Source organism: Dermacentor albipictus, chromosome 3, assembly GCF_038994185.2.
Source record: "Dermacentor albipictus isolate Rhodes 1998 colony chromosome 3, USDA_Dalb.pri_finalv2, whole genome shotgun sequence".
Taxonomy (NCBI): Eukaryota; Metazoa; Arthropoda; class Arachnida; order Ixodida; family Ixodidae; genus Dermacentor; species Dermacentor albipictus.
In genome coordinates this window covers 71165474-71191039 of record NC_091823.1, presented here as the reverse complement: position 1 = coordinate 71191039, position 25566 = coordinate 71165474, and the positions used below count along the sequence as shown (strand labels likewise).

General features: G+C 45.2%; 1 protein-coding gene and 1 pseudogene across 3 annotated transcripts in view; both read left to right on the top strand.

The window, feature by feature from the left end:
• The window catches only part of LOC135914317 (guanylate cyclase soluble subunit beta-1-like), a 969460-nt gene that overhangs the window by 33966 nt on the left and 909928 nt on the right, over positions 1-25566 (top strand). Inside the window, exon 1 of one of the 3 annotated variants that reach the window (XM_070535560.1) lies at positions 3602-3738. The exons of 1 other annotated variant lie outside the window; for it this stretch is intronic. The gene's annotated coding sequence lies outside the window, so the exon portion shown is untranslated. Of the gene's footprint in view, positions 1-3601; positions 3739-25566 lie in introns of those variants that run through there. One more of the 3 variants, XM_070535562.1, reaches the window with a different exon arrangement.
• LOC135914306 (PRELI domain containing protein 3B pseudogene) lies at positions 18733-19432 on the top strand (annotated as a pseudogene).

The window sequence follows — 25566 nt, the reverse complement described above, 5'->3', positions numbered from 1 at the left end:
TGCAGTTGCCGGGAAGCGTAAGAAGCAGTCAGGGATCTTCAAATGCTATAGTGTTCCGCTTTTAACAGCGAAGCTTAAGCGCCCTCCAATTTTTTTTGTTCGGGGTTGCTCATAATGTTATCTTTCTGATTTTGCAAAGTGACAAATTCATTTTAAGTAAGCTAACAATTCAGTGAACTTACGTGATCTATAAGGCATCCGTGTAAAATTTCTGGAGGATATTAAGAAAAAACAACAGCCGAAAACAGCATTTAAAGCACGTTATGTCTTGTGTGCTCCTTTATTCCCGAAAAAAAAATGCTCCCTCAATTTAACGAAATACCACTCGAAAATCTGTCCGTGTGCTACAGATAGCAGCGGTCTCAAACGTAACATCGTCATCGAATACGTTGTGCGTCTTACGTATGTTGAAAGCTAAGGCTTCGGATTTGATAAGGGCTGACGACGAACGCCAAAAGCTGGTGACACGTCAGGGAAAGAGCGCAGCCACTCGATCTCATTGCGATAACCTATAGACCTCTATTTGGCGAGGATTAAGCTTGGGAGCTATGCAATCCTTGGCGCGCGGCCACGTCATCACGTGAGATTATCCTTAAAAAAATGCGGGATTTATTTTCCTTCAAAAATAAGGACGGCGCACGATCTAGTAGGCTGTAAACATTGTTATTGGTCGTTACCAATAAAAAAGAATGTATGCCACGAGCAGACGCGGGCAGAATGAATGATACTAATGCGATAACTTCGCCGGTGCCAATGTTTCCTTCCTGCTTGTTTTGTGCCTACTTTCTGGCTTACTTTCTGGTTTACTTTCTGGCTTACTTAAGACTTCTCTAGCTGTAAGAGTGGCCCTTTCGGTATTGTATAAGTTTAACCTACTAATACAACTCAAAATGTTTTTTTCTTTAGCCTATCTATAAGACTGAACGCACAAAATGTGAGGGTGCAGTCTCTTTAAAGATAGTCCTAACACTTTACTGAAAAAAGAAATCCCAGAACGAGCAGACAGCGATGCCTTGTGAATAATATGCACTTTAAAGTTTTGGATAACTGGTCAGCCATACTGAGGCACCAAAATAAAAGCGTTTGTCATTTTCGCGCGATTTTTGTCTTCGCTTTATCAGTGCACCTGCATGCACCTTCTAAACACGTACCCTTTTACCTTTTTTGACGCCAAAAATTCTGGGAAATGGCATGCAGGACAAGTAGCCTAAATCTCGGTAGATTAAAATAGTACTACTCGCAATTCGTTCTCGCGTTATTTTGATTTGTGCTTATTGGGTTGTTGTAAGATAACCTATTGCAAGTGCCTTTGTTGCGCACTGCATTTTTGCTGGGAGGCTTGACGACGAACCACACGACACTGTTCTAACGGCGTTGAACGCCAACGGTCAATGGCCTTAAAAGATCGATGGCAATTGATCAAAGGATCGATGGACCGCACGTAGCGGCAAATTTTTCATTACTTCGCTGTCTGAACAGCTTGCGCATCGACAAAATACAGTATGCAGTGTGGCTGGTAGTTTGAATCAATGATGAGAGGGGAGCCTGTCTTCACCAGATGCTGTGTTAATGCAGAGAAATGCCTCCGTGCGTCCATCCCTTGGTGGAAGCGTCCTAAACTTCTGTTGCGAGCCCTCCGTTTTCACAGAGCCCTCGTAATAACCGGAAAGGCGTCCCGCAGTCACTTTAACCAAGTGCGATGACTTGCATTGTGTGGTCTCTATGGTGGGATTTATCATACGCTATGTTAGGAGCTTGAGATTTTTGCGCTCGCAGTCCGGCAGATTCATGACGCCGTCACCGTGCATTCGTAGTTTGCAGAAGCCTGCTTGCACCGTTTCCGTCTCTGCTTGCAGAAATCTGCATGCAGCGTTATGAAGTTATACCAGTAGAAGGTCTTCTGGTGCATGCGACACATGGTTCACAAGGGCCAGTGCCTTGTAAAAACAGGTTAATGAAAGTATAGCGTGCAGGGCCGCCCTGCGACGTATTCCGTCAAAGAAGCTCCTGCCCTTTGCAGCAAACGCTATAGTCCAACCTAACAAGTAGTGTCTTACGTCACGGCGTCGGTGAGTCCTAACTCATGTCGCCACGCCAGAGTATACGCGCGGATGACACGCAGATGCGTCATAGCAGAGAAGCTATTGATCTGTGGAGTCCTTTGATCACGTACGGCGGCTCACTATATACCGAGACCCTAAGGAGTCAAAACTGTCACAACGGCTTCTCTCAACAATGGATGTAAGTTAATCGAGGTGCTGTTACCGTTTGCCAGTATGGCAATTTACATACATGAAAGATCGTCACTAGCCTCGTTTCACACGGCCAACCAACATAGGAAAGGAGTTACGGAAGTCTCAGTGAAAATAATTCATGGTATACGTTTTCAGTATCATGTTAAGCCAACAAACAGAGACACCAAAGACAACATGCATAGGAGAAATTACTTGTACTTACTGATATAATTAAAGAAATGATAAATTATTGGCAATGGAAGTGGATGAAAAAACAACTTGCCGCAGGTGGGGAACGATCCCACGTCTTCGCATTACGCGTGCGATGCTCTAACCAGTTGAGCTATTTTTTACCTGATTACCTGATTAATGATATGAATTTGATCCATTGTAGAGTATCCCTTCCTGAAGCCAGCCTGCTCCCTTGGTTGTTTGAAGTCACGTGTTGCCCTTATTCTATTGGAAATTACCTCGGTGAATGCTTTATATAATGCTAAGAGTAAGCTAATGGGCCTATAATTTTTCAATTCTTTGACGTCTTCCTTTTTGTGGATTAGTATAATGTTAGCATTCATCCAGTTTTCTGGGACTCTTGAAGTCGATAGACGCTTCGTATAAAGGGCCGCAAGTTTCTGAAGCATTATGTATGACTCATTCGATCAGTCAATAGCCCTCAGTCCCCAGCAGATACAGAACAACTGACCAAGGCGGCGATCAGACCTGTAACGCAGCAGAGGTTGCTAAGAATCTCTGGACCCGGACAGGCCGCCAATGGAAACTGACCCTGGCAACCTTTAACACCTGAACTCTCTGGAGTGAAGCTAGCTTAGCAGGACTCTTTGAGGAACTATTTGGCATTGTTTTGAATATCATTGGCCTTAGTGAGGTTAGAACTGGTGTGGCTTATAAGCGCTGAATAACGGCCATGTCGACTCTGTTATAGAGGTGTCCCAGATAAGCTGAAATACAGGGTAGGATTTCTAATCCACGAGGACATAGCGGGCAACATTAACGAATTATACAGCACTAAGTAGAGTGTGGCAGTAGTCGTAATAAAGCTTAATAAGAGGTATATATATATATATATATATATATATATATATATATATATATATATATATATATATATATATATATATATATATATATATATATATATATATATTCTGACGTGAAACGACACGAGGCATGACTGTTTACAGTGTATTACAACGACGTACACAGCAGCAACCAAGACGGTGGACAGCCTGAATAAAGACAGTGGTCGGAATACCCAATAGGTGCAAATTTATACTCACAGATTGCGAATTAAGTCTGCGCAAGTGCAGCTTTCGGCAGTCGCGAATCGCGAAGTGTTCACACGTGAAGCGGCGTCCGAAGTGGGACTGTATGGCTGGCTCCCTTCTCAGCGTGGGCCGTTTCCTCGCCTGTTTGTGGCTTTGTGTTCACGCAGGATCTTCTAGGCACGGCTCTCGGTTCTGGCCGTCCTTGACCTGCCGCACGAGTGAGCGATCTTTCCTACGTATTGCCTCGCGCGTTGCGTATACCTAGCCGCGGTTTACTTCGCCCCGTTCTTTCCTGCTGTTTTCGAGCCACAAGTTCGAAAACAGCCGCATGCTTAGTTCGCTGCCCATTACGACGTTCTTGCATGCGTTTCAACGTTTGCGGATGTCGCGTCGAATGAAGACGGAATCTGCATGCTTTTCATATTAATAATACGGGAACAGGAATAATTATTGCAATGCATGCAGAAACGCTCAAATGAGTTCTTTTTTTTCTTCTTCTGCACTACATAGATCGCCATTCTACAACGGGTTGTGTAAGGAACTTCTCGAAATTTTGCTATTTATACTGACGGACTGCGAATACTCCCACGGAAGCTGCCATCCACGGCCGTACAGATGATATTACACTTACTATGCGGTGCTGCACGCAGTTTCATGAAGCTGTGTGTGTTTCTTTAGAACAGGACGATTGTTGCTCTTCGAAGATCGCATAAGTTCGCTCGCCGAATCATCAATACATTCGCCGTGGTTGCTTAGTGGCTTTGGTGTTGCGCCGCTAAGCACGATGTCGCGGGATCATACCACGGGACCACTGAGGCCTCATTTCGATGGAGGCGAAATGCAAAAAAAAGCCCGTGTACTTAGATTTAGGTACACATTTAGGAATTCCCGGTGGTAAAAATCAATCCAGAGTCGCCCACTACGGCGTGCCTCACAATCAGATCGTGGTTTTGGCACGTAAAACCATATAATTTAATTTTTTTAACAATTCGATAAAACCTGAAAAAGAAGACCGTTTTAAAACAGTGTAACCATTATTTGAGTCATACAGTTGCGTGCAGTCAAGTGCCAAAAATTACAGCTTTACATTCATCGAGCCGTCGTAGCCTGCCGATTTCAGTGCAGTGGATAAGAAACCATGGGATAGAGCTCCAGACGAAAGCGCTTGCTATCAGACATAAAGGGGCGTAAGCGTAAGATTCGATGGCGGTGACACACTGTGTACTTGTAGATTTGTGGGAGCCTATACACGTTTCTCTGCAGCTAAGATAGTTCTGCGTTGGCAGGCGCATGCCACGTGACACGTGTTTATAGTTGCAGGTTTTGGTTTGATCGCCGGAGCTTTAAGCCTGGGAACTTTTGTTACAGGTAATACAGATGAATAATGCAGGGCAGATTACCGACAGATAATACAGATGGGACAGATTCACTTTTACTTGCACAACAACTGTGACGCAAGAAATGTCCCTGTTACGCTGTAAGCGAACTATGTCGACTCATTTGACAAGCTATTCATTTTGATACAGTACTACCCGCCGTGGTTGCTCAGTGGCTATGGTGTTAGGCTGCTGAGCACGAGGTCGCGGGATCGAATCCCGGCCACGGCGGCCGCATTTCGATGGGGGCGAAATGCGAAAACACCCGTGTACTTAGATTTGGGTGCACGTTAAAGAACCCCAGGTGGTCAAAATTTCCGGAGTCCCCCACTACGGCGTGCCTCATAATCAGAAAGTGGTTTTGGCACGTAAAACCCCATATATTATTATTATTATTGATACAGTACTACACACGTGCGCATAGAAAGAAAAAAAGCAAGCCACTTCACATTGCTAATGACCTATTGCAGAGTATGTTAATAAAGCACCCTGAGAGTAACCTGTAAAAATACCTGTGCAAGTTACGCGTTGGTAACTCTGCCTGAGGGGCACACATGCGAAATCGATAGCTTTTTTTTTTACTACTTCTAGCTGCAGCATTGCAGTGATTGATACGTAATGAGAGCAATGCAGCATCTGGATGGACGAAGGGGGTTCTTCACCATAACATTTGCTCCATTAACCGCCGCTTGGTGGCGTTATTTGCGTAGCAACCATATCACTATATACGCGACCGCGAACATGTTGCCATTTTATGCTGATGGGATCGCTTGTCGTTAAGTTGTCACTTTTCCTTTCTTGTTACCCTGTGTCGCCGACGGTGCTTACATGGTCAAATGTTTTTTTTTATTTCTTGCGTTTCTCCCCATGTAGCGTACACACAGTAATCTGAGTAAAACCTAGTCATCCTTTCTCTGCCTCGTTTCTAAAACTATACGGAAATGCGAGAAAAACAGCACCGACGAAAACATGCGACGTGTTCGCTTGCATGACTGCCCTAACAAGCGACCAGAAGGACCAAATGAATCGATTAGGTCCGCTGCGCCGAAACAGCGCAACGAAAGAAGCAGACGATGACAGGCGGGGGCGTAAAGAGAATGCGAACCTCGCGTGAAATGGTTGACCCCGTATTGATTTCCGATACCCAGAACGCTGCTGGTCGAGCGAATTCCAATCACGTGTCTCCAACAATAACGCTGACGAGGCGGATGGATGGTCAGTGGTGCCTCACGGAACAACGTCTTTTTTTTTTAAACGTTCAGTGGCAATACAGTGACAGCTTCAGAAGGAGCTTCGACAAAAAGTCGCTACCCAACGACTCTTCATACTAAAGCGCTAGTTCTGCGAAAAACCGCAAGGAGGAGGAAGATTCATGAAAGGGAAAATTTTACATCCACATTGTAATAGCATTAAGGTTCTCGTATATACTGTCGGGTGGATGATTAATGTTCCCTTCCATGAAACTAAAGTACTCCAATTGAATTTATCATCACACAGCGTCAAGGCCAGCTCGCGAGAAAGCAGACGTACCGCCGTACGGGGGCACGTCTTTCTCGTATTTTCAGGCCGAACGTGAGAGTGTTACGCAAAACGAAGGATGAAGAGTTGCTTTTCACGGACACCCAAGTCCCAATTCAAGCATCGCAAGGAGTATTGGTTGACTGAAGAATGCTTTCAAATTTCAAATTTCAAATTTTATTTTGCCACCATGGTACAGATGATGGCGGGGACCCATAGTAAAAGCTGCCGTTGGACAGCTTGACAAGGCCACGGGCCCCCACTTTGACAGCAATACAGTGGTTGTTTTTCTTTCCCTTTTTTTTTTCACACACACGAAAAAGAAAAGAAAATACAGGAAATACAGATAACAAGGGAAAAAAAAAATACATATAGCAGAGTTGTTATCCGGTTACAGTAGTCAGCATAAAATCAACAGCATTGTCCTGGCTGGAAAGAAAACTTACAATGATGGTGAAAGAAAGAAGAATTGGGTAGACAAATCACAGAAAAAAAAAAAGAAAAGGTTAGGTGTAGTGTAAAAAATACTCGAACAGTTTGTGGCGTGTTGTGTTTTGGAGATCAATATCGTTTTGTGCGAGTTTGTTAAGAAGTCGTGGTAGTTTATTTTCTAATGTTTGATTACCATAGAAAGTTCTGTATGTTTTTACGTTCCATTGTGCTATGTTTCTTGTGCTGTACATTGCATCTCGTTTTTCTAAACCAGCTAATTTTGATAGAAAAGATATGTTCTTCAACACCTCGTTTTTCACACACTTGCTCAGACGATAGTCGTAAAGTTTAGTAATTGGTAGTAAGTTATACTTTAAGAAAAGTGCGGCCGTATGGTAGGTATGCGGAACATTTTCAACAATTCTTAGAAATTTTTTCTGTAACAAGTGTAGTTTCTGAAGATTGCCTGCTGTTGTTGCACCCCAGGTTAAATGGCCGCTTGGTTAGAAGGACGCTTTGCTGGTCCTTCTAATATCGATCGCTTGTTGTTTTATGCCAGAATGAACTGTTACCGATCCTGCAGCAAGCTATGAAAGTGTGACAACATCCTTGTGTTTGTTGCTTTGCACTTTTCTGCCGTCACAATTACTGCTACTGCTTCTGCAGTTACGATTAAAATTACCAGCGTACGCTCTTTGTTTCTGCAACTGTCGATAGTACGTTCGAGAAATGAACAGCAGACGAATGCGAAAGGATGCGCAAGGTTGCGAAACTGTTGAGCCGCTTTCGCATCCTTTGCCTACACGCACACTTCACGAGACACTTGCTTGGCGGTTAACTTTGGCGCGTATCTCACGGCTCTATGCTCTCGTGCTCTTTCTGGGCGCTGGCTCAAGGGAATCATCTTGTCTTCTAAGAACGCTTGAAGGTGTGGTTAAGTATTCACGCAACAATGCCGGCGTTGCCCCGCTCAATGCCTGATATTTGTTTCCGTCGCGTAAGCCCGGTGGTTGCCATTCCTCCACACTGATTCCCAGGGTAGCCGTAGCCAGTTAGTTGCACCATACCGTTTCTTTTTTTTTTTCTGGAGGATGAAACAGTTATGACAATAAAAGTGCGCAGTTTCTGTATGACACCGAAATTTCATATTGGTCATAATCGAGCGTACCCGTCGCAATGACTCAGTGTGTAAGGCGTTCTGCTCCTCAGCACACGGTTGCAGGTTTCCCAGCCACGAAGACAGCATTCTGTTTGGGGCGCAATACAAAAAGAAAGGCTCGCTTGCTCCGATTTAGATGCACATTATAGAACCGCTGGTGATTAAGGTATCTCTCATAGGCTGTGTGCTGCTCTTGGACGTTAAACCTCAGAATTTCATTTGGACCTTGTGTCAGCGTAGCGGGGAGCCTGTATACCCGCGCAAGCTGCAGTCCCGGTTTCCGGCCACTTTTGGGCACACTAGCTAATCCGTGCCAGGAGCGGATTAGCTGGCACGTGGGAGCAGATTAGCTAGTAATGTTTGCAGGAGGTAAGCGAACTAGTGTCATTGAGCGGCAATTTTTTTTCAAGGTCATTACTTTATAAGGGCGCGCTACCGAACGAGGCTCTCCGCGTGACCTATACGTCCTGTGGGAATTACCACGCCTACCAGCGCTTCCCCTTTGTTCCTCCCTTGCCCGTATTTTTTTGTGCTGTTTTTTTATTCGTTGAATTCGTACCAACTGGCTCGCATTCGTACCATTTTATGTTAGCACGTCAACTTTGACCTTTGACCTTTGTGCCTGCTGTTTAAAAAGAAGAAAAAACTGAAGTGCGCGCGAAGTGCTCCGCCTTCCGAAAAAACTTTCTCGTGCATCTGGCCATACCATCACGAGCGCTGGTAGCATTAACGGGGTCTGTTAATACCGCCTGTTTGTATTCGTGTAAACTTGCAAAAGAGAAAACAGGGCCAACGGTCGACAAAAAACGGTAACATCCTCCGCTGTGCAGTGCGTTGAGGCTCTCGGGTAATTAACGTTGCCGGCTAACTATCGAGGACGCTGTCTCTCGGAAAACGTGCCTCACCGACCCTCAAACTCCGATAAAGAGGGAAGCGGACAAACAGTGGTAAGCTGAAGGCAACGTCACCGTGAACGCCGTAACCAAGGTGCAGTGCATTAGTCTCTGCCGAAACCGGTGGCCTGGTTTTTAATTAGTGAGCATACTGAAAGCCTTCCGGGGAGGTAGTTACTGTTGTTTTGCCACTACCGCCTAACGAGCACAGGAGAAGAGGTTGACCGTAACTTGACATTGATTTTCCGGTCACCCGAGAACCCGTTGTTTCATTTAGGCAAGAGGTTTAAAGTAAAGCGTGGCAAAGGAAATCAGGAACGCTTCTTACATGCTCAATAAGTAAGACATGACCATGAAAGGTTCTACGACGTTCTGGGAGCATTTGTGAGATAGTTATCTTGGTTTGCCTTAGCAAACGAGGGGAGTTAGAGAAAAAAAAAGAAAAAGAAAGACGCGCTGTAAGGAAGGGGAAACGGACGTAAGCGCTGCTCTCGACTGCAAGCAGTGCTTACAGTTCAAAGTTAGTTCTTCTGGCTTTAGTGAAGGCTGTTGCGGATTGTGCTTCATTCGCCATTCACGATGATGTTTTTTCGAGCAGCTTGCCCTGCGGCGTAGATGATTTACTGCCTCTTCAGCTATGCACCATTGTGATAGATGTGATAGATCTGTACAACTAGTCCGTGACGATGCCAGCTAGCACGCAACATTTAGGAACCTCATTTCAATTCTGAGAGCAATGAAAACGTAGACAGTATACATGCACATAAAGGTGTACCGGGTTGCAAACGCAGGTACCAAGGGGACTTTGTCTTTGTTTGTTTTGCGACTAAATATGCGTATAATACGGTCGGCACAGTTTATAGAGATAACAATTAGTTTTCTGTTTCGCGCAGGGTTTGTTTTGTGTATCGATGATAATGAGTAATGAGGCTATGCACTGAAATAAATGCCAGTCCCATGGAGAGGCAACTTCACGACTGAACAAATAATTAAAGAAAGCTTGAAGTAGTAGCTAAGTTCATTTGGCGAATGCAATTATAATACTACATCAAAGTTACGGAAGTTGTACCGGAAGTAACACAAAAGGGAGCCTAACTTTATTATTAGGTGACATTGGACGTCATGAGTCATGCTGGCAGCAGCTCTCTCCTATATAATTATGTTAGCAATCATAGTCAGCTTATATTAGAGCGAAAGCTGTACTATAATGCCCTTCGCTACAACGGCCCTATCTGTTGATGTAGAAGACCTTTTCTATTCTATTTCACACGAGGGACTGTATAAGGCTATCAGGGAAAGAGCTGAATAGCATGGTCAGGTAGCTTTTCAGGATGCAGCCGGCGTTAGTACAGATCATTTTACGGATCGAGGTGTTAGTTTTATCTAAGCAACACAGCCACCTTTCATGACGGTCACTTTTATGTACAAAAATCTCATATATGCATTGGCTCCTCAGTTGCGCCTGTGCTGTGTGGTTGCTTTATGTGTTTTTTTTGATAGACGCCTGGAGAAAGAACTTTGAAATCTGCCAGTGTTACATGTGTTTCGCTATGTCGACGACCTTTTAGTGATTTTAGATATTTATTCTAATTATGACCGTGACAGTGTTGTAACCAATGTTCTTAACTCCTTCTCCTCAGAGGGGCAAGGTTTAAATTTCACCCATAAATTGACTAAGGACCACCACATCCAGTTTCTTGACCTTACATTACAGTTCACCGGTGCCCGCGTTTGTTGGTCGTGTAATCCAAAGTCTGACAAAAGTCTCTTAACTTACGAGAGTGCACATTCAAAACTTGTGAAACGGGGCACTATCATGTCAAGGAATCTCGTGAACACGCTGTATCCTTCAGTTTCAAATGTCAAGTTGAGCGTCTGTTGTCCGCTGGCTACCCTCCTCACTTAATTTGCAGTACATCTGAGAGCCTGCTTCAAAAAATAAAATCTCCAGAAAGGAAAAGCAACTTCAATAAAAAAACCACAATTTGTCATGCCATGTTCGCATTGTCTTTCCCATAACATTCAGAAGGTTGCAGAAATATATGGGATTCGCGTCGTTTCTTCAGTGCCTTGCAAACTCGAGAAAGTGTGCCCGCTACTGACCAATGCAAAATAGTATAGCGCATGCAAGAAGACTCATCAGAACAAGTTCACTAAATGCATACTTGAAGAAAAGAGCGCTACGAAGACGCGGACTGAAAGAAGAACATGTACGATGGACAAGGCGCAAAACCAACTCAAGTATGCAAAACCAACTCGCCCACATCAAGCTGCTGCTAAATGCATCTCTAATGTTATCTACGAGATACCTCTGTCGTGCGGCCGAACCTACATAGGTTAAGCTGGCCGCTGTTTCAATGAACGCGCACAGGAAAATGAATGATCCATGCGCACCGGCATGGTCATAATCTCCCTTTGCACTGCAAAAAATGCATCAGAAAAAGCGGTTTGCCTTATCTGGAACACACTAAGTTTCTTTCAAAGGCAAAATCAAAAACAGAAAAATAGGTTATCGAGGCATTCCATAGCGGAAGAAAGGGTGGCAACTGCATTAGCTCACCTTCCGTATCCCTATCAATGAAGGAAATTGAATTCTTAGATGAGCATATTAAGAATATCCCATGCTCTTAGAGCACACGTGGCATTACCATTTATCGGCACTGCCTCGTGTACAAGTTCATCACGATTGTTTGTTCCTTGTTTATCTATTTTGTAGAACCTTATACATTTTCTGCCTTCACGAAGTAAAGCCAGTTGAAAGTCTGCGCTTTGTGTGTGCGTCTATTTTTCTGTTCATGTCCTGTCTTCGCGCCGTTTAAAATTTTGCTGAAACTACTACTCCATGTATCTCAAGGTCATCCTTCACGTCGCAAAGACCCTGAGCAGCCGGAGCGCAGGTGTGGCAGGTGCGACGTCGCGTCACGTGATCCGCTGTGGAAATGCGTTGCAGCTGCGCTCGCTCGGAGCCTGGCCGCTGCGGTACTACGTGACTAGGCGTGGGTTAGAGGGCTAAATATTGAGGGCGAGCTCCACCACTGGAAAAGCTGGCGCCACCATCGGAGTGACGTGGCATGAGAGATCACGTGGACACAGCGGCCGCGTCGGCTGCTTCGGAATCACCGAAGCGAACTGAAAACGAAAGTTTAAAGTCCCACCTGCGCTGCGATTATGATTAAGTGGTGAGGTTTCCACGCCTTGGGTAGCTGCTTGACAGCATTATAAATCACTATAATATGCAGTGGCTTGTTTTAGAGGCGTGCAGCATGGTAGGTGCCGCAGTGCCGAACTACGCAAAAGAGCCTGGTGTCAGCCTTATTCTCAATTAGCCGCAGTACAAGAAGCTGCGTGAAGCTTGGCTCACGAAACTTAGAACCGGCAAACAGCCATCGGCTAGAATTCGGGTTTGCTGCAGCCAAAGAGCACAGACGCGAGGAATATTTCTGCTACGGCGTCGGGACTGCGATATGCGGTGATTAGCAGGAAATGCGCACTGAGACGCTCGCCCGCCCCCGCTGCCCGGCTTATGCCATAACGCTTTATTTGGTCTATGAACTTGTTCATGCTAGATTATGGCAATTTCACTGGAATGGAAACGGAGCGGAAAGAAGCACATTAAAAAAAGAAATGGCACATGGTCATGTTTGTGCTATGAATTAATGTAGTGGATTACGAAAAAAAAAACGTAGCAGAAAATCGCACGTTGAGATGACCGATAAACATACAGCGCGACGCAACTTGAGAAATAATATTGACATGTCCAGGAATATAGAAAAAAAAAAAAGATTGCATCGTCGCGACGGCACATTAAAGTCGCCGTAGGCGTCCAAGTCTCTATAACGAAATTATTTTTGAACAGTTCTGATAGCGTCCACGCAACAATGGTTATTTGTGTACTATCAAATGCTCATATTTTCTGGCCTATAGCTCACGCATGGTGCGTAAACACGCTCGCAGCGAAATCAAAACAAATTGTGCATGGACATGCATGCAGGCATGCATGCGGTCGCTGCGAACCCATGCGATCGCTGCATTGAGGATTCATTCTTTAATGCGCCATTCAGTTATACAGACAGCCCACTATAAGAACATATTTCACATATATAATTATAGTTTGCTCTCAGCGCCTGCCTACCTTTCACGCAAGCAGCCGTTTCGGGAGACAACATCGTGGCGACCGCGCGCAGTGATGTTCACTGTACATATTCGGTAGAGATATAGCGTCTGGAAACGATTCTGTGCTTTCAGTTGGCCCAAGATTATTATTTTGGCAGTAAAAAAACTTCCCTCAATTTAAGAGCACTTACATAAATCTCCAGGAAGGCTGCCGCGTGGTGTTTTATTGAACGCCGTAAGCCAAACCTATGAGGAGCGCGCCACGTTATCCCTCATACTACGCAACAGAGGCGCTTCCGACAGACGGCGACTCCGTAAGTCCTTGCCCGCCCATTACTTTTCGAAACGAGATCAGGATGCTTTAGAACCCGCACCTATAAAGCGAGATATAAGAAGTAACAAGAAGCATGTGCTTGCTGCGGTAAAGCTATGTAGGGAAACGATGGATCATGTTTTATTAGAATGTAAATATATCTGCCCAGCAATCGATTTAGGCACCACTGGCCTCCTTGAAGCCCTTGGGTTCAGCAAGAGCAGGGGGAAAGTAAAGATGTCCGCAGTAGAGATGAGCAAGCGGCGATTGGAAGATTGGTGGAAGAAAAGTAGGGAAACGACAAACAATGGTGACGTACAAAAACAAAGTTCACAATAGGAGGTCAGAAAATTTGGCTGTGGGAATTCATAGTGGTTTTTATTTTCTTCTTTAACCTAGGTAGGACATTAGGCACTATTATAGCAAGAACTTGGTGGCGCATGCAACCCACCACCCCGTTTCAAAGGGGACGCCCATAAAATCCATGCATCCATCCCATCCAGCCCCCAATGGTCCGACGTAGCATGAGTGCGAGCACACGTTACGTCACGCTGGCGAGAGCAACAGCGTCCATAGTTTGACCCGTGGTTCGACGCACTGGCGCAGCCAACGTAACCGACCGCGGCCAACGCCCTCCGATGCACCCGGCGTCGAGCGACGTTCTCCCGCGCGCCGAAAACGTCGGACTATAAATGTGCTGCTTCGCCCGCGCTTGGTCGGGATTGGTCGCTCAGTCTCACCATGGATGGCGCGCCGGCTTGGCCGTCTGTGCGTGCGCTTAAGCTCAAGCTGAATCCAATGATGCAGTAGATATATCTAGACGGCAGGCTACGAAATCTCAAGCAAAGGCGATGTTGCCGGCTGAAACGCCGGAGCAAAGGGAGGCCAGATTAGCATGTTATAGAGAAGCTTACCAAACGCGGAAGCGTGCAAAGATCGAAGCTACTGCAATCGCCGCTGTCGTTCAGCAACACGAAGAACAACAAGGAGAAGGAGACCAAGCTGTGGATACAAGATTCGTCTCCTTGGATGGATATAAACGACCCACACCCTTCGGCTGGCGGCAAGCTCGACTGCGACAGCTAGGTTTCACCGCGACTTCACGGACAACCCATTCGGCAGCGTGTGTAGCATGTGGGAAAGACTGTGGCCTAATTATAATAAAACACTGTGTACGTAGACTTTGCAAAATCTAGCCAAACAGACCTTTCGCTCGTGATAACTAGGTTTACAAGAGTTAAGCATCAGCTATTTTTTTACTTTGTTAAATGGACTGTTTAGCGTCATCATCAACACAAGTGTTTTGTCTGTTTTGAAAATAAATTTAGAAAACTCACTGGTTTATTCCCTTCCTCGCGGCCAAGGCCAATCTCACATCTTTAGTAACAACACCAAATCTGTTAGGTTCACAAGCAACACATATATTAGCATTGCCGGTAATGATGATCATAACTGCACTGCGTGAATAGGAATAAGGATAATCTCACAAATCTGAAACGTCTTGTTATTTGGCCTTCGTTCCTATCTGCTTGACCTCAACCTTTTGCTGAAGTAAAGAGCACGCTAGTTAATTAGAAATTGGCATGCGCCTTTGCTACCGCATATCTGGTTTTAGGCAGTTCAAGCTTAAGTGCGCCAGCCCAACGTTTTGACGGAACGTGACCTACAGTTTATTCTACAACTTCGCCAAATGTCTCGTAATTCGCTGCAGAAGATTGACACTGACGTCATGGTGCCATTTAGCGGTAAGCCTTGCGCGGTGTACACATTTACAGTGGTTATTCCACAAGAAAACGGGTATTCTTCGTAAATGCAAGTAATACCAGAAATAAGCACACACGCCCACATGCTACTGAAAGAACAAATTCGTTGGTACTGTAACTACAGATAATTCCCGATGGCCTGGAGTCCGTCAGCACAGTACTAAGCGTTATTGAAAGTAGTATCTGTCAGGCTGAAGAGAGTTAGGAAGACGCTGCAGACATGGAAACAAACACCCAGGCCAAACAGGTTGTCACACCTCAGCTTTGGACACAGTGACGCGGTTGGAGCCCATCAAACTACTCGAACGAGCTACTGGCTGTTCACAATTCTTATCTGAACACACTGATAGCCTCACTGCTTTCTGACCACCGAGCACTCTTCCAAGACCTGCAAGTCCATTTTCCGACGGGGCACACATGCACCGATAGCCCGCATGTCCCTGCTTGCTTCTCCGCAATGTGTCTCGGATGAAGGAAGCGTGTCTTCGGAGGCTTCGTGCTGGGGCGGCCCTGACACCTGCTATAACCTGGGCTTTGGTATCGACAACGTGAACTCATAGAACGTGACCTAAGTTTCCGGCTCATGCGCCTACAGGGGCCGCTTATCACCTGGCGTGGCTGTGCCCTGAGACTCGGGCTTAGAGCACAAGATGAACAGGTAGGCCTAACTCAGTTCTAATGTTTCAGATGGCTATAATCGTTGGATACGGAACAAAAAATTTTCGAAGTCATTGTTGCACTACGCCATCACAGGGGAAATTCTTTCTTTTGGCGGGGGTGGGGGGGGGGGGTAAAGGGGCGGCACGCGCTTGAGCTGGATCAGGAAGGGTGAGAGGCAGAGGGAGAAGGAGGGGGGCTGTGCATCCTGCATAATAACACAGAAATTTCGGGAGGAGGGGGGGAAACGAGGCACGTGCCCAGTGTGTCCACCCCCTCCTGGCTAAATCACTGCGCACAAGGTTGCATACGTCAGTTTAAAGTCCATTTTAAATTCCTTTAGTCGATATACCCTACGGCATACATCGCGAATTATAAAAGTTGTGAGCTTTATAGAAATTTAGGCTACAAAATGTGTGAAGTCATTACGTGGTAAAGCAAAGTTAAATAACAAATTATAGATTTTCAGCTGCCAGGTAACCGTTACCGCGAGGTACGCTGGTTTAATCCTTAGCTCTGCCTCATATTTATCGCTAATTAAGGGCCAGTAAAAGCGCTATAGAGTAGTTTTTGCCATAATTATTTGTGTTTTCGTTGAGGAACACTCCACCAGAGCGATGTTCGTGTGCGAGCTTGTGAAGTTAAGCCAATATCCATAATTATCGATACAAAGTCAACCTACTATGCAGCTAATATATACTTTCATCGTATGCAGCGCGCACCCTCGTGCAATGTTTATTTTTATCCAACACAAAGGTCGCAACTTTAATGTCATGAAAGTTTCTGTGTTTATGCGCTACACCGCTCACAAGCTATGCTCAACGGACACTACCAAACCAGGCGGGCGCATAGTGTGAGACGTCTACGCAGCGATGATGATGCTCTCTACGATGCTTGTCGGGGAAAGAATGGCGATGATGATGCTCTCTACGATGCTTGTCGGGGAAAGAATGGCGATGACAGGCGTATACGGGACCGAGTAGTGCCACATATATCTTGCTACACCTATGGTTTCAGTGCCCCTTGTGTCACAATGGCGCAAACCCGTGCAGGATTGACGAACAATGGATACACACACATAGTGGCACAAAAAAGACGGTGAAATAAAACAAATAAAATTAGGTATATCGTTCGTCGAACGTAATGCGCAGTTTAATTAAGAAATCGGTGTGCCAGCGCGGGCGCACAGGTTGTTATCTGCAAGTCGCACGCCATTGTCAAACAGTACGTAGGTTTGTAAAGCAATATGGTTAACGTGCACATAAAAACTACAATAATTACTTGAAGTAGGCGCGTGTTTTCTGTTTCCACATTCGATAAGCGTTTATATGCGGCGTATGCGGGTTTTAACGCACTACGCCATAAATAAATAAATAAATAAATAAATAAATAAATAAATAAATAAATAAATAAATAAATAAATAAATAAATAAATAAATAAATAAATAAATAAATAAACATCACTGTCACGAAAGAATATTGGCGACCACTTAACGAGGCCTGCTAAGCGCGAACTTTTCGTTTGAACGTGTCGAAGATTCCATCTCCCTAACGTGCATGCCGTCGGGGCGCGCTTACAGCAGTGTTATTGCGATGCAGTGCAAAGTACGGCGTGTCGCAATCTCTAAAAGGCGGCCCGCAGGGAACAATTCTGTTTCGAACTGAACGAACGAACGTGCGGAGCGCTGCTACAAACACGGCGCTCGACTGTGCCTGTACCCGCCCCGGCCTTCGCATTATCGGAGCTTTCACCGCCAGGTGCCCTCATTTCTCGGGCGCCGAGGAACAGAGCCCTCGATTTTTTCGGGTGAAGTCATCTCATGAGACAAGAGAGAGAGAGAGAGAAAAGAAGGGCGCGGAGGGGAGAACCAAAATAGATTGTTTTCGAAGGCGCTGTTTTGTGGTAAGGCAGGGCATAGAGGTTTACTAATGCGTTTTGCAAACGACGCGAGAATTTGTCTTCGACGATAAGCAACCACAAAAACAGTCGAACGGAATATGGAAGGATAAACAAAAGGGGGACTCGAAAAGTACCACGCTTGATTTGCTTGAAACACTCAACTTAGAATGACGGAGTCTAAAGTTGACGGAAAAAAGTAAGGAGATCTGAGGGACTTAAAATAAATAAATAAGTAAATAAAGAAAGAAATAATGAAATGGATTTTTACGTGCCAGACATTCCTTAATGGCTCGAGTTTATTTTTTGATGACTGAAATAGCCGGGCCTTACCAGGCCTATTTTCCCCATTGCTCATCATTTAATAAACAATCACAGAACTACGACATGATCATGAGGCATGCCGTAGTGGGGGACTCCGGATTAATTTAGACTTCCTGGGCTTCTTTAACGTGCACCTAAGTCCAAGTACACAAGCGTTTTCGCGTTTCACCTTAAAGGGCCTTGTTTTTGTTTGTCGACACGATAGTCGGACAAACACACAACCAAGCCAAGGAAAACAACAGGGGAAATCGCTACCCGCCTCGGTATCTCTGTGGCTATGGCGCTGCGCTGTTGACCTCGAGGTTTAAATGATATTGCGCGACATAAAAACGACACGGACGTGAAAGAAGACAACACACCAAGCGACAGACGACACACCAAGCTTGGTGTGTCGTCTTCTTTCACGTCCGTGTCGTTTTTATGTCGCGCAATATCATTTATGCAATGGATTACTAACCTGCCCGGAATGCTGCTCTCATTGACCTCGAGGTCGCGGGTGCGATCACGACCGCGGCGGCCGCATTCCGGTGGAAGCGGAATGCAAGAACGCTCGTATACCATGCATTAGTTGCACGTTATAAAGAACGCCAAGCTATCAAAAAAGTTCCGGAGCCACTTTCTCATTGACTTACGTTGACAGCTAGTCGCGATTCATTCAAAAACGACACTCTTTCTTGAAGTTGAAGCACCTAAAGCAGACCTTCGCATTTCAAGGCTTTTGTAAAGGTTATTGAACGTTAACTATTGAAAAAAAAAAAACGCTTGAAATGAAGATCTCGACGCCAGAATGTACATTCAACCATCAATGGGAGACTGCTGCCCAGGCTGAATGGCGGAAATATCCCAATCAAATGAACCCTGCTGTGATTGGCATTGATGTGGTAGACAGGCAGATGCACAATGGTGTCCTCAAGAGTCATCGCTTTATCAACACAGCGTGGAGATTTCCTGCATGGGCACAGAGTATTATGGGTGCCGACCGAACCTGCTATGCTAGCGAACACTCTGTGGTGGATCCTACGCGGTGTACCATGACCATGGTGTCAAGAAACCTGACCTTCTATAATAAGATTTACGTTGTGGAGAAACTTACCTACACAGAACACCCTCAGCACAAGGGTAACACATTGATGACACAAGAAGCAATCATCACAATCAGGGGCGTGCCTTTGAGCAGCTACTTGGAAGACTTCGTAGCCAAAGCAATTTCTTCAAATGCGGGAAAGGGACGCTTGGCTATGGAGTGGGTTATTGGTCGTACGAGTCAAGAGGTACTAAAACTGACAAGCCAAACTGTGAAGAGTGTCGGCGTGATCATCACATCAGCTGCCAAGAAAAGTATGGATGACTTGAGCCACTTGACCACATCAGAGCCACACTATACGACTTCAAGAACTGACACTGGGCCCTAGCTAACTGCATGTTTTTAAAAGGAAGAAGCAAGAGACCAGATTAGGAAACTTAACGAATGGAATGCAAGTGGCTACCTCTCTGAACAGCCCTTTGTGCTTTTTTGTGTCAGAGGCGATGGAAGAGCTCATCTTCAAAGGTGGACATGTTTAGGTCGTCAGTGTTTCTGAAGGTCTTTGACCAATTTACATCGTGGTGTGCCTACACGAAGGTTGTGCATTTGGCATACGCGTACAATGTTCTCGATGTGTTTCGCATTCAAATGCGCACAGTGCGCCATACGTGTCTGGCACGTATGGCGAGCCTCATTATCATATCGTGATTTTGGCACGTAATATCCCAAAGTTATCTTTTTTGTATTGAAATGGCGGAAAGAATAAGGGACATTGAAATAAAAGTGGCCGAAAACGACAACTTCCTGCAGGTGGGAGGCGAACCCACACCTTCTGCATTGCGCCTGCGGTGGTCAATCAAGCTACCATGGCACGCCATCCTCCCGTTTACATTCTTCGGCATGTAGTCTATGATTACGCATGGTATACTTCGATAAGGGTACGGACAGCTTCCCTACCGCTTACTGACATAACCCACTAAACTTGACGTGTAAAAAAAAGAAGGCAATGACGAGTTAGAAGCCTGCAGATTTTCAGCACTTTTATTCTGTACATAACCATGATTTTGCGCGTCAAGTTTGCCATAAGTTGTACAAAAAATTATAAGCATTGTTCTTGAGGCATTATGCTCCTTCCCGTTATCTGAAAACATAAGAAGATAGTTTTAGTACACTCAAAGAACTTAAGAAATTCTAGGAGATCTGAGCACGTCTTGTGAGTTGCGAATGCGAAAGCATTAATGTCCAAGTGAACGCCGCTGAGAGGTCCATCGAGTTGTGAACCCCCTCGCGGACTAGCGTTCGCGTTAAGACGCTTGGTTAGCCCAGTGGATAAGACACAGAGCTCCTGAGCGTGAGATCGTCGGTTCGAAACTCTCTACCACCAATGTTATTCCTTTCGAATTTATTGTTTTTTAATGCATTAATTTCTTCATAGCGATCACCAAGGCGAAGCCTGAACACAGGCGAGAGCTTGCGCGGACAAGGAACGCGCGGATAACACAGGCTTCCTAGAGTGAGGGTGACGTGGCGTCGCGGCTATGCCCTCACCCCTCATCATCATCATCATCATCATCATCATCATCATCAGCCTGGTTACGCCCACTGCAGGGCAAAGGCCTCTCCCATATTTCTCCAACACCCTCACCCCTCACCCCTAAATCTCAGTAATGAAAAAAGTTACTGGCAGCTACTCCACTGTACCGGAAACAATGTGCACCAGGTTTTCTTCGAGTAACGCAATTGCTCTTTTTCTAAATCTGGTTGCATGGTAGGTAATTGGGACACCCTGGATATATTTATGACCTCTGCATGTACGTGACGATGTTTTCGTGCCTTATAAATGTTGTAAATTATTAGAAGAGCTTTTTTTTCGTGAGTCGTTAGCATTGCTCGCTGGAAAGAGAAGCAACACTGAGACACATATCATTCACGTGCAATTCACGCACCGTTGATGAAAAACTCTGCCGAAGGGGTCACTGAAGTCTGCAGGTTTTTTTCAGGATCGGAAAAGTACGCAAATCAAATTGAAGCGAGGTGAACATGCAGCAACATATTGATTCTCTGGGCACAGGCTAGCCATACCTTTAGAAATAACTTTTAATTGGCTACCCCCTTCTCTGTCAAGAATATAATAAACTGCATTATGTGAATATTTATGTATATTGTGTATGATCATGGTGTTCACAGCGGAAATTTAAAATAATGTTTAAATGAGGAAATGCGGACGAGGTAGCCGCCGCTAGTGCTTTTAATGCGCTGGTCTTCCTATTGTCAGAATTAAATAAAGCGAAAGTATGAATTAAAAGCCGTGCACGTCTTCGTCAGCAATGATGCAGTAAGCTATTAGCCGCAATAAAATTTTAGGTGAAAAGGTGGAGGCAAGTCAAAAGAGACATCAAATAATGTGGGTGACAAAGCTCTGGTAATGACATTTTGGGTGTGAGAGGGGAGGGGGGTCTCGGCCCCTGAAGCTCCCCTCCCCCCACCCCGTAGACGGCGCCTATGGGGACAGTAATTGCGGAAACAATCGGTATTTGTTTATAAAGTTTTTTTTGTAAAGTGTAAAGGTGAAGTGTATTTGATTTTGTTTTACGTACGAACATACGTAGCAACTTTCTTTAGGTTTGCGTCATCAACCTTCCTTCTGAATTCAGCTAAAATTTATAAATAGGAAAAATGAATTTTTATAACAGCATATTCAGTTGCGGAGCCAGATAAATATCAGAACACCGCTGATTTCTGGAATGAATGAAACAAATGTGCGCTTTGGTGGGTCACTGTTGAACCCCGCTTTCGAGTGTCCTTAGTATACCGGCAGTATATCAGAATATCGGTAACAGGCAGGCTGGAATGCTCCATGGCGTCGCAAGGCGCGTCATCAATACACCGAATTCTCGCTTGCACTTTCTGTCTTTGGTTTCGCATTGTAAGAAGCAATTTTCGTTTCACCCTTTTCATCGTAATATGGCTCGATTCCTTCTCCCAACGACAAAACAATTATTGACGGCGCTTCCTTATTGCATTAGGTGCCTGTAGTTAAAACTGTTTCTTACGCTGGTTGTACTAGGCTAATAGGTGCCTAAGGCTGCTTGGCAGCTAGAAGCGTTAACGCATATGATGCATTATGTAAATATCCTTCCAGTCTCCAGTTTTCTCAGAAGGAGTCTTTCCAAGTTCTCTTGGAGCACATAATTGTTGTAATTAAGTCCACGTCCCGTTGTGCTGTCGAACGGACTCCGCAACTACGGCGACATAAATCCGTCGATGAAAAGCTTGCTTACTGAAATATAAAGCACGAGGGACAAAGAGTGCCATCTGATATTTGCAAGTCTCTCGTTGTCAAGCACCGACTTCAAGCTCCAGCGAAAGAGATAATGGCAGCCTGCATCGCGCGCATCGAGCGCATTCATAGAATATCAAATCTCAAGTTTTGATATTCTATCCAGTTTTTGGCAACGGTGCCCGAAATCTATAAATCAATGTTGACATCAGCTAGTCAACGACAGTTTGGAATTAAAAAAGTAAACAGTTTTTCGAAGATGGCAAATAGTAATTGTGTAAGCATAAAAATTGTGCAAAGGTTTTTGCAGGCGAAGAGCAAGAATAAAAAAGAAAATGTGAACTGAACAGCTATCGAGTTTTAAACAGACATATTTTTTTTTATGTGACGTGCTTACCTTCGTCAAGTTGGCTTACGCGTTCAAGTGCAGAAAACTGATGTGGCCTATTGTCATACGCCCTCAGTCACTTTGCGACCGGATGAAGAGCAAGGAGCCAAAGCATCAATCTCCAAACAGCTTTACTGTGTTGCACGTATACTTTGGCGCCGCACTCGCGAACGCTTCTTCGTTCCTTATCGGAATTGCCAAACAGCTTATCCTGAAACTATAGAGCGTGGGAACAAACTATACTATCGCGCTTATATCGTGCGGCTGCCCTGCGTTTTATAGTCTAGGGAGCGGCGTGCTCACGCATGTACACGGCGTGCTCAAGCATGCACACTCACGCATGCACACGGCCAATAAAGCTCTTGTTACTAGGCGCTTTAAAAAGCAGTTGAACTTCAATATCGATTGCGATTGTTGTTGAACATTTCTCTGCTGTTGTATCCACATGGACTGTCACTTAAATATTTGTTTATAATTTTTTTTCTGATCGCTTTCCTCACTCACTCACTCACTCACTCACTCACTCACTCACTCACTCACTCACTCACTCACTCACTCACTCACTCACTCACTCACTCACTCACTCACTCACTCACTCACTCACTCACTCACTCACTCACTCACTCACTCACTCACTCACTCACTCACTCACTCACTCACTCACTCACTCACTCACTCACTCACTCACTCACTCACTCACTCACTCACTCACTCACTCACTCACTCACTCACTCACTCACTCACTCACTCACTCACTCACTCACTCACTCACTCACTCACTCACTCACTCACTCACTCACTCACTCACTCACTCACTCACTCACTCACTCACTCACTCACTCACTCACTCACTCACTCACTCACTCACTCACTCACTCACTCACTCTCTTTTTATGGTCTGCAACGTTCTCTGTATTTCGCGCGCATGCGCCATGACACGGTGTGACAAGCGCTGTACAACCGTTTCCAGTGGTTGCTAAGGGAAGCGAGGCGCCTTCAGTAAAGATGATGATGGGTTAGAGGTTTTGAGGCGTGAAGGAGAAGGGGGGGGGGTTGCGGAAGGGGAGCAGCAGACTAAATCTGTGTCGAGGGTAGCCGAGACAGCTGTTCTCTGTAAAAGACACAAGAACATAGCAACAAAGACGATAAATATTCTCTTGCAGAGAGAGAGACTGCAGGAGACAGCTGCGCAGGGGGGCTACGAGTGGGCGTCCCGCGCAAGGCCCCTTTCGTAAAGCATCGTGCGAAAAAAAGTAGGCGGATTCAACGAAAACGTGGCAGCAGCCTGCAATTCACGCCGAATACGGGCTTTCGGAAGCATGAAGAAAGGGAAAGTCAATGTCAATTTTCCGGGACTTTCTTTGACACGAGCACAATGATGAAGAGATGTAGCATTGGTTATTGTATTCTTTTTTAACAGTAAGGACGAAAAAGCTACATACCAGTTTCAAGCTTATAGACAGAACTGCGTGAAAGGAGTACAACTCCTCTCTCCCTCCCCCACTTCTTTTTCCCCGATCGCATCATGCAATTCCTCCTCGTGTAAATTTCTGAGGAAGGTGGCGCTCAACTCCAGCTGCTGTTCGATGTAATAACACCTATAGACATTGAAGCACAATACAAGTAGGAAATGGAGGGGCGCAGTCACCTTGAAGAAATGTATACAACCGAGTATTCAAATTGCGAAGTGTTCGAAAATTTCTTCATGTGGGCGTTCCAGTAGAAGTTTCCCGTTGCTAAAGCTGGGAAAGATCGAATTTCGATTTGTTGTGTAAGCTGTGAAAGCGCACGCGAGATTTCTGACTCTTCCACTTCGAATGTGAGTTGTATGTTGCGTCACGCGCTCGTTGATTGCATTTGTAAAATTATCCTGGATGACTTGGACATCTTCTAATTAGAGTACAACTTGATAGCGCAGTGAAAATAAACGATGCAGGCACAAATAAATGGCACAAATAAATGATTAATGATGCGAAGGATGGATAAGTGTGCGTTCAATGTTGCCGCAAGAAAAGCGCAATTTTCAGAACTTGGGTTGGTAAACGATAGAAGAAGCAAGAATAGCAGCCGATTCCAAATCACACTCGACTCAAAAGCAAAAGGAGCAGCTTTCGACAGGATAACGACAGCGAGTCGTGTCAGGTAACCTCTCACGAAAAGTTTTCCTGCAAACGTTAAACAATCTGCTGCGGGGATCACCCGGTATAACGGCGAACTAATGACCCTCGGCGAATGAGACGCCGGGGAGAGCGGCGCGGGCAGATTGCATCCCGGTTTTGCCAGGAGCAGTGTTTCCCGTCAGATGAGATTGTAAATTACAGCCCGGGGAATTCCGGATCTCGTGGCGATCGATTTATCACCAGTACAGGGTCCGGCAAAGAGCGGAGCAGTAAAGAGTACTGTTTATAGTCATGTTATTAAAAGTAAATGTCCAGGTTTTCCTTCTTGTTCAACGCGGAGTCTGGGTGGGGTGGTGTTGCGAGTGGCACTGCGACACACGGGGAATAGTCGCGAATTGGTGACCGCAGGCAATATTTTTGGATTAGCATGTCTTTCATGCTTGATGCTTTCTGTTTGGTTTCACTTCACAAATGCAACAGCAGAATGTCTCATAAGGCGCGTTCGGAGTGCGTGGTGGGTCTGGTGTTGAGTATACGTCGTTGAAAAAAAAATGCACGTAGACATCCTTTCTCGCAATTTTTGCTGTACCTTCGCATCCGTTAAGCATCACAATAGTGAAGTTCATGCTCTTCGTAGTGATATTGCACTAGGTTTTAAACTGTTGTTGGTTGCACTAACGTCTACCGCGTAAAAAAAAATCAAAGGTTAACTCTTTCATTAACACGCCTATTCAAATCGATCACCGGTAATTGATGCTTTAAATCACTGATTTCTACATGTTCTAACCG